This window comes from Lepidochelys kempii, chromosome 4, assembly GCF_965140285.1.
Source record: "Lepidochelys kempii isolate rLepKem1 chromosome 4, rLepKem1.hap1, whole genome shotgun sequence".
Taxonomy (NCBI): domain Eukaryota; kingdom Metazoa; phylum Chordata; order Testudines; family Cheloniidae; genus Lepidochelys; species Lepidochelys kempii.
Window position 1 is genome coordinate 50,637,997 of NC_136383.1, and position 12,407 is coordinate 50,650,403.

Genomic DNA, 12,407 nt, shown 5'->3' on the forward strand with positions numbered 1-12,407 from the left:
TAATCACTAAAAATAAAGAGACTGGCCAACATTTTCAAATGTGACTAGGGATTTTGGGTGCTTCCATTTTTGGGTGCCCAAAGTAGCGAGACACCTTAAAGTAGCTTCATTTTCAAAAAGTGCTAAGCATTTGCCCCCTGAAAATCAGACTCCTGTAAGCTAGCCTCAAGTTGGGCATCCAAAAACTGAGTCAAAAAAAAAATCACTAATCATTTCTGAAAATCTTTGTTTCTAGAAAATTATTTACAGTATAAATACTGCCATTCCAAACACACAAACTGTTTTCTTTGATGTTTTTAGACAAAACTTTTTAAATGAATCATTTGTCTAATCAGCACTTTGCTCTATTGTACTAGACAGAGATATATTGGAAGTTGGTCTTAAATATAGTAAAAAATATATGAACTTTAAAAAAAGAAAGATCGTTAGCACTTTATATGACATTGAACTGATTCAGATACTCAGAGATAAAAAAAATTATATAAAAAAAAGTTTGTACAGCACCGCTAGGTACTACCATAATATAAGTAATAAAGAACAAATAAAACCAATAAAATAGCAATATTCGCTTAACAAAATAAGTCCACAAAAGCAGCCAAATTAGCCTTGTACATAAAAAACTAACTCGTTAACAAGTATTTTAACTCAGATTGATATATTTATATTCCATCAATGCAACTAGCTACAATTCTACCCCATGCTACACCAAATGCTAAGTCTGTTGTTTAAGTGCCAGGCTAAAAAAGCAGCCCTCTTTGGCTTAAGCAAAAAGAACAGGGAGTGGACGAAGTGAAGAGGTCACAATTCCAGAGAACTTGTTCAGGACACATTTGCATCCTTGATAGTAAAACAATGGAAAACAAAATACTGAAGATTTTATCAATTTTTAACTATTTTACTTTTACTAAGATCATGGACATTCATCTCCCAGCCCTTCCCCACACTAGAGGTTCTCAACTTTTTTCTTCCCACAATTCCAAATTCAGACAATTTTTTTCTCCAGTGACTTCCCATCCCAGAGTCCTCTGTTGGTGGTGCTTGAAGGAAAGTTTGGTCACCTCAGCATATCAAAGAATTCCAGGGGTGGGGAGGGGGGGCTCGCCACGCTCCCTCTTCCCTTGTCCTTCCTGCTGCTCAGAGGAGAAGTACTGCATTCATTTCTTCTCATATCCCTCTGGTTATCTGGAATGGGAAAGTGTGAGTTCCAATCTCCTTCCCTCCCCAAAAGTTCATCCTGGCTGTGGAAAAGTAAGTAACGTGCCACTGTCTCTTCTCCCTTTATAGAAAGATCCTGCTGACTCACTCTCCCTCTCCAGTCTGTGTACACTCTTCAGAACCATTTATTTACTGGGAGTAAAATTCTCAAGACAAGGCCTATGCATCACACAGTTCCAGTTAAGAGCTCCACATAGTGTGTTAATGGGACTTTAGCAGTGCCCAGACCTTGTGCTGGTCCTCTACACAGGAATAATGTCACCTTTATAATATGGAAAGGAAAGTCTATGAGTCCCCAAGCAAAACATCAGCTTCTTCTCCCCAGTCCCAGCTCCTGACTCCACTGAAATGTATTAGAGATTTTTAAAGGGACAGAGTGGGAAAGTGATTAATATGTTGCTAATTAACATAGAGGCTCTCTCTCCTAAGTAAGGGTCTGTTGACATATAGACATGGGAGTTTGTTGCCTGTTACCCAAGAAGAAAGAACAGTGTATAAATACCACAGTCCATGTCCTATGCCTTTTTACAACACATTTTACCAGAAAGCATGGGTGACATAATAAGGGAACGTATAATGCAACAGGCAGATTACACAATCATCCACTGTAATCTGTCAGCAGTACTAACATTTCCAACTGGCTAACCAGACAAACCTCTTTATAAATAAACAAGATAAAACATCAGCCAAAAGCCAACTCTAAGCTCATCGGGGTGAGTTCCACAGGATGGACTAGATTAGGGTCAATCACTCTGGTATTTTTCTTTTTGCACACGTCTGGGTTACTTTTGGTGCAGCTACCCCCAGCAGGAAGAATGGTCTGGAGTGTGTTCTGAGGTTCCCTAACTCCTTAATTCTGGGGTCACCATTCCTATAGTTTGACTCCTCCCCAACAGTCTCACTGCAGCTCTCTGTGAGCAAGCACCCTCCTCCAAAACTAGTGCCAACAGAAAATCAGGTCCCATAAGGAGGCTTTATAACAGAATAACCTCTAAAGTTTAAAGCTAGATGATCACCACCATGTGACATCAGAGCTCCAGGCAAAGAGTGAGTCCCCAGGCTGTTCTTGAACTGATGTCACTAGCGTGTGGCAGTGTGTTACTGCCATTGAGCTTGTTTGACTGATCTTTATATATCCTTAGTTCAGACCGCACAAACCAACAAAGGATAATATGGATGTGGTAATACTACCTCTTCTCAAGTACAAAAACAGTCATTTCCAAGTTTACCTCCTTCAGAACTTGAAAAGAAAGGTCATAATCTCTTTTGGCTCCAAGAGTTGGTCTTCAATAAAACAGCTGATAGAGTAACTTAAAATAAATACTAGAAGCTGCAAGAGTATCTGATATTATCAGGCCATTCACACATCACGCTCTGTACTCAGTTTCTACACATCTTCATTTCAGCTATTAAACATTCAGTTAACAAGTACCTCTCTGTCTCCCCTTTACCAGCCTCCCTCCCCTGCCAAAATCCCAACAAACAAGTGACCCTAACTTGCTGTGCCGATAAAAGAGCAATAGAGGACACTGGAGTAGTAAGCATTTCAAAGAGCTGGAAGTTGCTGTGCTCAAAGACCCACAAGAAAATTCTCCATGGGCCTTAGCACTGAGTGACTGCATGCTTAGTACTTGGGTCCATCTACAGTGTACGAACAACCTTGCTGGCAGACCTGCTCACTGTACTAATGGTCCTTGGAGAGAGTTTACTATATGGTTTGGTCCGGTAGAGTAGGCAGAACCCAGCTGTGTTTCAGCCATGTCCCTGCAGTATGCAACACCCTTAGGCAATGTGATTCAGGGGCAGGATTACAACACAGTTGGGTCTGATGTACATTTGCGAGATTGAAGTATGTTTTTAACAATGCAAAGGGACAACCCTGTTCTCACCAGGTTCCCCATCATACTTATTTCTGTTGTAGAGCTGGGCCCTTTGTTCCCCGAGAATAATCTTATAACAAACACCTGCATTAAGAATAGGGCTATTATACTTAGGGTTTGGGTTCCAACCCCGCCCCCGGAGATTAACTTGTCAAGTAGTCACTCAAGGTACCAAAAATATGTGGCTTAATAGAGGTGGACATGTGGTGCTGAACTGTACTCAGTCCTTTTAGAAAGACTGAAAGTGGTCACTTAAAACATGAGTTTGCTAATAAGGAGATCTATTTGCAGGTTTCACTATATCATTAAATGATTTATACTGAACCCATCATGTATTATATGGACATGTTTATGAAAACTAACACAAATTAGTGCTAAAGGACCAGCAACAAATCAAACCCATTCCTGCCAATACCAACTCTTAAAAGATTTCCTAATGTTCCTAAACTTGGCTGTCTGACTATACACAAACACTTACTGACTTCAGCGGGAGTAAGAGCACGACCAGTATATGAATATTAATGACTACATTTATTTTTTATTGCAACAAAGAGCCACAAGGAAACCATTTTCCCCCACATGTCTAATGTGCAGAAAGCATGTACTGTTGCACATGAAAACAAGTGGACACTATTCTAAGTTTGCATCTAAAATTGTTTGATTTTTCCTAATGCAATTTCAGGATTTTGGGATATACACAAATTGCACAATCAAAAGACAAAAAAATAAAGACTTGAGTGGTTTCCTTTGTTTGCACTTTGAAATAGGGTGACCAAGATGTCCCATTTTATAGGGACAGTCCCGATTTTTGGGTCTTTTTCTTATATAGGCTCTTATTACCCCCCACCTCCTATCCCGATTTTGCTGTCTGGTCAACCTACTTTGAAATCACCTTAACAACAGTTACATTAGACAGAAACACCATATGAATGATGCACTCAAAGTGAATGTGCTGGTCATAAACTTTGAAGAGGGTAAAAGAGAAACCTGAGACTGCCTCAGCTGGGCTGGAGAGGAAATCTCTCTTCTCTTCTGGTATAAAACCAAAATATTCTCACAAGACCATTTTAGTGCAAAGGTTCATTTTCATGTCCTGACTGCGGAATGGTGAATGGCTGAGAAGTCTTGCATTGGCCATAGACTGGCAAAAACACCCTGCTTTTGTATAAAATTGCAGTATGTCCCCTTTCCCCTCTGAAAACAAAGCCTGAATAAGATATTCTATTATAAAACGCCTTCCATCTTCCTCAAAGAAACAATATGTTGCGTGGACATGCAATCTGCAGTTTGCATAAAGCGGTTATTTGCAGGAGCTTGGAGGTTTCTCTCTGAGAGCAAAAAATTCTTGATGCATAAAATAAAATAAAAACCTCTTCGTGCTGGTAGGACATTATTCTTATTAACAATACCTCACTGATGGGATTCCATTTCACAGCAGGTTTCTACCACAAAGCAGAAAAGCAGAAGGCTTGGTGATGCAGGACTCAGAATTATTTATATGTCATTAGAGGAACTTTGTGGAACAGGAAAAGGTCAAACTTAGTGGGCTGGTTTCTAGAGTGCGACTCTAAAGGGTGTGAGTGTGTGCTCACAAACACGCACAAATGCATGCACACGCTCTAACGGCCTAATCTAACCAGTCTTGAAATTTTCAACAGGGCTGCAGCAGGCACAGCACAACGTATCCAAAACACAAACAACAGGCCACTTGAGGCTGTCGGCAGAGCTTTCATCTGCTGGGAGAAGCTGCTCTGCTTCATCCCACCAGCAGCAATTCATTTTTCAAAAGAAATTAGACCAAGGTGCTGTTGTTATAGCAACAGTCAGAGCCACTTATACCGCCCCATCCCCCCAATCTCACTCTGACTTCAGTGGGCAGCTATTTCAATTATGTATGGGGAGTGACCAGGACGGCTGCTGTTTAGTCCTTTTATTGCTCTTCCAAAAAAAGCTCAGAGACTAAATTCTCTTTCTGTTTCCTATCTGGCTGTAAAAGTCAAACACACTTCAGAGTGTTTAACACAGTTCCCCTTATGCTTGATGGTCAGATGATCAGTGAGGCCATAGACAAGACGGCTCCAGTTGCTATTACAGATGTTTTCATCTACCAGCTACATAATGGTCATGTTGCCACTGACTTTTTCTGTTGTTAACCCAGCTCTGACCATTTCAATCCCTATGTTACAAGGCATGAATGACAACTATGGCAACTACTGTGTGCATATCCAGAAGTTCTGCTGGATGCAGTAGGATGAGGCTCTGTTCTGTAGCTGTCCTTTGTTCTCAGAGGAAAAATAAACAAACACTCAAACCCCAAAGTAAAGCTTGCAGGTGGAAGAGGTGCATCTAAACAGAACACAGCTTAATATTCCCTTTAGAGCACTCTCATGACTCAAGCTTTTACAAATATATATATATATATATAAATTGATCTTTTCCATCCCCCCTTCCCATCTCAGATGAGCTGAACTGTGTCCATCTGCCCTCAAGTCTGAAGCAATGACTAAATTCTGACCTTCCCTGCAAAGGGAGTCCTACTTCCCCTCTCATCTGTTTGGCTGTCCCACCATCTCTCTTTCCATGTTTTTCTGCGCTTGCCCCACCTTTCCTCTCTCACCATCTCTGCAGTTGCAGCATGCTGCCTCCCTAGCTGGGGCGAGGTGAACATGACTTTCCCGTGAGATCGCCGGTAGCTACGCCCAAGCATGAGCCTGATTCAGTCACCTCCATTCTGTATCTCTGTCTCAAGAGTGAGAGTCCTGAGTCTATAACCTCCATTGCTGCACCCAGATGCTATGGATAGCTCATTAAAACATCACAGCTGGTAAAGGTCCCTTGCCCTGGAGTGACATTGAGTAATTTTATTTGATATGACTGACTCCCAGGCAAAGGTGTAATAGTCCTCGTTGTGTCCTTTGATGATCAAGATGGCATAAGCATTCTTCTCTTTTGTTTTATTTGACCATTTGTGTGTTATGAGTTCAGCTTTAGCTTGTGAATGGACTTCTCATTCCTTCCACATTCCCTCTACTACACATGCAGTGATGGCTATTAAAGAAAGTCAACAGTTACAACATGCTGGTGTTTGAGAAAGAGCAGTATTGCTCTGTGTGGAATACAGAATATGAAATAAACTGCTGTATCTCAGATTCGGGGTGTGTGTGTGTGTGTGTTCGCTTTTGACTAGCAATGGCTGCAGGTGCAATGGGGGCGGGGGGGAAAATGTGGAAGGAATGAGATAGCCTTCCACAGATTAAGGCTAAACTCTTTACAGAAAAATGGTTTAGCAAAGCAGAAGTGCATTACATAAGGCCACTTCTAACTAATTAAGATATTTATCACCTCCAACCCCTCCCCAAACTATTTATATTTTTCTTTCTCCAGCCTTTTGAAGGCGATGCTCCCAAGGCTGAGAGATCATCACTTGAATCCTGCTGTAGCCAAATGATTTTGGATTGCAATTGCACATAGAAAGCACGTCATGCTCTTCCATCTTGGGCCTTGTGAAAAGAAGAGAGATTTAAAAATCCACTTTGTGAAACCTGTTTTAAGTCAGTATCTCCAATGGTCCACAGAGACACTACCCCATTGAGCTTTGCGGGTTCTTACAGAAACTTTGCTTCCAGTGACTAGACGTCACACCTGTGTGTTTGATCAATCCTGCTGAGTTGAGCAGCAGTGCAGGGCAGTAAAGACTCCAGCAGAAGTAAACCAGGCAAATAATGTGACTATCAGAGGACTCGGATGATAGCAAGGATTCTAGTCCGAGGTAAGGTGGCAAGGGCAAGGTGTAAGGTGTCTTATTAGGAAGAAGGAAGAGCAGGAGAGAGGATAGAGACACGGTTTCTGTGGGTGTGGAAGAAGAAAAGGACAGAATACTGTAGATAAGTCTACTCATCCCTAGCCCCTGGCTCCACCAGTTCAGAGTTAAGATACATTGGAAGGGCAGCGTAGAGAAGTTTGTTCTAGCACAGCCCATGCTGTGGATAATAAATAAAGGTCTTCAGCATCCAGGGCTTGCACTCCAACAACTTTTATGTAAATATTAATTTTATTACAATAAATGGACAAACATTCATTTTAAACAATATTCTTCATATTCTTTTTAACCACAGAATGTACCTGTCTTTTACATATCAATACAGTAAAGAGTGCACAGTTAGTGAGCTAGACAGACAGATAGGCAGGAGTAAGTGCATTAAAAATACACCAAATATGATGCTCAAATTGTTTGTGTATATAACATGCACACAAATTTCATGGCCAACGCTGAATTACAGGTGCATACATCTTACCTAACAACCTTGATTTTTCCTGCAAACATTTTCATTACATGCTTCTATTTATCTCCCTCTTTATTTAACATGCAGATACAAAGCAAATGTGAATATAAATACACTAAAGGATACGTTTCTGAGGAGACTCAGAATGCAGTGTCCCTTGGGCATATGTTGAGCAAAAATGGGCAACAGAAGTGCAATCAATTTTCTTAGTCCTAAATTAGCCGCATGTCAAATTGGTCCTCATCATTTCATGGATGAAATTTTTTTTATAATTCTCACATAGCCTTCACCACTTTCTGACTGAGTCTACAGTGCTTCCTTTCTCTTTAGGTCCATTCAGTTTTATCCTTAGCCCAAATAGCTAAATACTAGTAAAGCGGCAACCTAGCTACTGCTGCTGCGACTGTACATTTCAGATTGTGCAGAAGTCTTAATCAAGGTGCTGAGTGCATGAGGGTTAAACCATTTAGACAGCAGTGGCTATTCTTTTCACACAGAAAACAGCTGAGTTACACTCTTCCTACAACTGTCCTTAGAGACAGCAGGAGTTACACTGTCAAAGCATGGAATGAGGATTTAGCCATGAAACCTCTATTGACTTGTATGGGAGCTGTGCAGCTAAACCTTTAGCCTTTGAAAAGGTACCCTAGTCTGTTTTGTATTTGAACAGCAAATAAACTAGAGATAAAAAAGAAGTCATACAGGATTACTAAAGTTTATCTCCTGAAGAACCTCCTGTTAGCTGGAGCACAAATTCAACAAAGAGGTTCCCATTTACCTAAATGATTATTTCACCAATAAGAAAAGAGCTAAGTAAAACAGTACTAGATATACTCAGAGGTTATGATTTCTTTCCCATATTAGATTTACACTAGGGAATTTCATGGTCTTCAGTAGAGTTACTCCTTCTGTGTATGAGAGATGAGAAACAGCCCAGTTGGTGTGACTTTGTCCCAACTTATTAGAGGATAAGCAAAAATCTAATAACCTAGTGAAGGGAGCGGGAGCCATCCTGATACTGTGGTGCAGGATGGCTCAGAGGGTGCTGGAAGGAAGGACCAGCATGTTCTCCCCACAGCAACTGCTTCCCAAGGCAGAATTTGCAGAAGGGGCGAGAGAGCTAACACTGCCCACGCCTTCTCAAACTGGCAACAGAACATGCTCCCTACCTACTGCTGTAGAGAGCAACAGGCTACAATCCTGCCTTACTGCTGCTGCATCAGTGTGTTGGGTGTGAGAAGAGGCTCCTTGTGCATCTGCATAAAACAAGGCAGGATTTCGGATTGTAGCTCCTCGGGGCAGACAATTTATCTTCTTATGTGTATGCTAATTCCAATGCACATCTATGGTGCAATCTAAATGAATAATACAATCATTAATAACATACTCTGTTAAAATTCACTGATGAGAGAGAGAAGAGTGCAGCCAAAGCTGGATTGGCACAAGAGGCACCCCATGCCAGCACTTCTCTGGTCACTCCATCAGTTCTTGCAAACTATACAGTTTCATTTAAAAATATTAAGTTTCCAGGCCATATGGTTTTGAAAAAAACCTTTCAAATGTGAACCAATTCAGCACTGTATGACAATCTTCAGACAACCGGAAAAAAATAGTTCTAAGAATGGTGTCAACTGCTCCCATTCAACAAGTGGGAGTGCTAACTCTGAAACCTAATGATGATCACTTAAATGGTTACTTATTTTTGTGGCTGCTAGTTTTAGTAGAACCAGCCAGCTACTCTGGAATTCTATAGAGTGAGGCACAACCATTCACCCTGCCGCCCCCCCCAACCCTACCCCACTCTGTAACAATTCAGCCCCTGGGATAAGTGCAAGATCATGCTTTTAAGAATCTGTTCAGCAAAATCAAAGAAAGGAGAAGTTGAAAAAAAAAAAGAAGTGTCAGACAATCAAAATCAAACACTAATGTAGGTTCAAGCCAGTATTTCATTGGTGGTATACAGTATGACATCAGTGAGAAACCATCACTGGAGTGCAGAATAAGAAAGAAAAAAAATGTTTTCCTGATCTCTAATGGAGTACCAGCAGTTTTCAAAGCCCTGATTTTTATTATGGCACAAAGCAGTGTGTTTTAGGGGAACAAAAGAAAGAACAAAGATCTGAACGGTCCATGCCACTGAATGCAGCTTAAACTACACGACAACTTGCATTTTAAAAAACCCCTCCTCTTGGTCACTACTTTTAACAACAAAAATAATTATTAAAAAAATCAAACGTGAAATTCTAAAAAATGAAAAAAGGCACTTGGAAATGTTCAGAATGCATCTAGATCTCTTTTTTCTTTCCTCCACACTCGTTCCTGGTCACGGCAGTCAGCCCAAAGGAGATTGACTGAATGGCTAGCAGGCTGGTGGTGTTAGAGAGCTGACCCCCAGTTAAGCATATACAAGCCTCCCTCTTGCTGCAAGTGCGGGAGGGAGGGTAACAAGTTGGCTCACAGTTCTGGGCACCCCAAGAACCCACACACCTTGGAAACAAAACACTCTCAAATAGAATAATTCAATCTAAAATGTCTCCTGTCCTTTGCCCTGTAAATGCACGACATGCTCAGACTAGTTTTTTAACATTTACCTGTTAGTGATGGAGAAACTCCTATGTATTTTTCACACATGCAAGCATGCATAGCTGCTGCCTGTTACAGTCACATAGGCTTTCATCTCAGAGATCCATGTGTACTAAGCATATGTTACTGGCTAATAGAAATTAAATTTAGCTTTCAAGTCCCATGCACCACTGAGAGCTTGTTGCCTTTTAACAATGTTGAATAAACACATGAAGAACAAAAGAGCGTTTTCTATTGTTAGATGCTCTCGGTAAACAAGATCTAAGGCTGAGTCACTGAGAGCTCCACAGTTCTTTATTAAACCCCTTAAAGACATGAAGCACAAGATACCAGTTTGCTTAAGACTCTGGAACTACACAACAAACCAGCTGTGCATTCACAGAATGTCTTCCAATGATCTCATTTTCTTCCTTAAAACACAGTCATTCCCACCTTTTCCTCTTGCAGCAATACCAATGATCCAGCTAGCACTGACCTGCTTTTAATTTGTTAGTCTGTAAACAAAATGCTCCAGGGCTAGAACCAAAATTATTGGGACTTGATCTTGGGGGAAAACAGGGTGTATGTGTGAGAGCAGGAGAACTGAAGTGCAGAGGGGTTAAGTACCTTGCCCAAGGGCACATATCAAATAAATGGCAGAGCCAAGAATAAAACCCTAGGCTCCCACTCCTGTCCCCAATCCATAGGAGCACAGTACCATATTTCTCTGCCCTCTCTGCTCCTATTAGGAAGAGAGAAATAATTTGTAAAAAAGACAAAGATCCCAGGAGCTCTTGAATGTGCCATGAGCCACCTAGTGGAGACAGAGAAAGATGGAGAAGAATGTAGAAGGGCGGAGCCTTTCATATCAGTCTTCCAGGGATTGACAACTCTAGCTGCCTTCCTTCATTGCTTTAGGGGCCAATTCATATGTTCAAGCAGAGGACATTTGAATTTAATAAGGGTTTCCTTCTTCACAGCATTGAAGTCGGTCAATCATGTGGGGGCCAAACTCTGTTGAGGATCTTCCCTACACTGCTTTTTCACTGACTTCATCATTCAGAGTTTTGCCTCAATTATAACAACACACGCAGTTAGTTATTCTTATTTTCCTGCAGGGCCAAACAACGGAAGACAGATTATGAGGTACCAAATCCTTGTTTAATTACCTAGATTGTAAATTCCTGTTGGATTATTTAGATGAGAAACACTTTGGGGCGGGGACTGCATGTCCTTTTTGTCTATAAAGTGCTTTGCATTCACTGGATGCTAGATAAATAATAATCAGCTTTGCTAATTAGCAAACATGGTTAGGTAAATGAGGGAAAATCATATGAAAAGCATCTGGTATTATGTATAAATCTGCTATGTGAAAAAGTTTCCTGCTATATGAAAGTTCCTCTTAAAAAGAAATTATATGGATGACATCAGGTTGGGATTTTTCCTCATGCTGTTTAGCAGATGTATTTTTCCTTCCTTTTTCTGGACCTTCTCAAACTGTCACATGAAAAAAAATGCTGATTATCAGGATACTTCAAAATAAAGTGAAAGGGCTGACATAGCAGTCCCAAAAATCCAAGAGTTGCATTTTGCAATGCAAGGTGGCAGATGCAGATTTGATTCACAGTCCTGCAGTTTCTTGGTCTCCAGACTAGCAGGGATTAGGGATGCTGGGGAAGCCAGGTACTCAGCCGAGGGTGGGGAGGGGAGGAGTTCCTTGCTCTGCTGAGCAGCAAGTCCTTCCTGGATGATTAACCTGACAAATTTAGTCGGGGATTGGTCCTACTTTGAGCAGGGGATTGGACTAGATGACCTCCTGAGGTCCCTTCCAACCCTGATATTCTATGAAATTCTAAATCCAGTCGCCTTCAGCCAAAAAGTCCATGGCCACAACATGGGGCCTTAAGGAAAGGGGTGCAAAGCAGAGGAAAAACAGAGGACTCCTTTGGGTGCCATTAATAAAGTCAGTCTTATTCGCCTCACCCTAATGAGAAGAACCCAGGACATTTTGAGTTAGAGCAGAAATTCTTTCCTTGAAGTGCTCCTTATGTGTCTGTATATTACAGTACCCATTGTTCTGAGATTTCCCCTGTAATACAGGGTTTGGAAATTTTACCAGACACCTACATACCAGAGGCCTAGGACGACTCGCAAGAGGCTGGGAAGATAGCTGGGAGGGGACCTCACCAGGGAAGCTGAGGGGCAATGCCCTGGTGAAGCGTCCAGCAGAACACCAACCTGTTGGAATTCTACCTATCACGGGCGCTGACTGGAGCACTCACGGGGAAAAAATGGTGGGTGCGCAGCCTCCCATCAGCTGCCCCCATCCCCTCCCGCCCACCAGCGGGCCCTACCGAGCAGCGCTTCCCCCTCCCTCCCAGTGCCTCTTGCTTGACGTAATCAGCTGTTTTACCATATGCAGGAGACTCGGGGGGGGGGGGGAGCAGGAGGGACGGTGCGTGCTCAG

At 41.7% G+C, this 12,407-nt stretch overlaps 1 protein-coding gene across 2 annotated transcripts in view; it reads right to left on the reverse strand.

The window, feature by feature from the left end:
* MAML3 (mastermind like transcriptional coactivator 3) overlaps positions 1 to 12,407 on the reverse strand; it is a 349,702-nt gene that overhangs the window by 138,814 nt on the left and 198,481 nt on the right. The gene's annotated exons all lie outside the window — the stretch shown is intronic.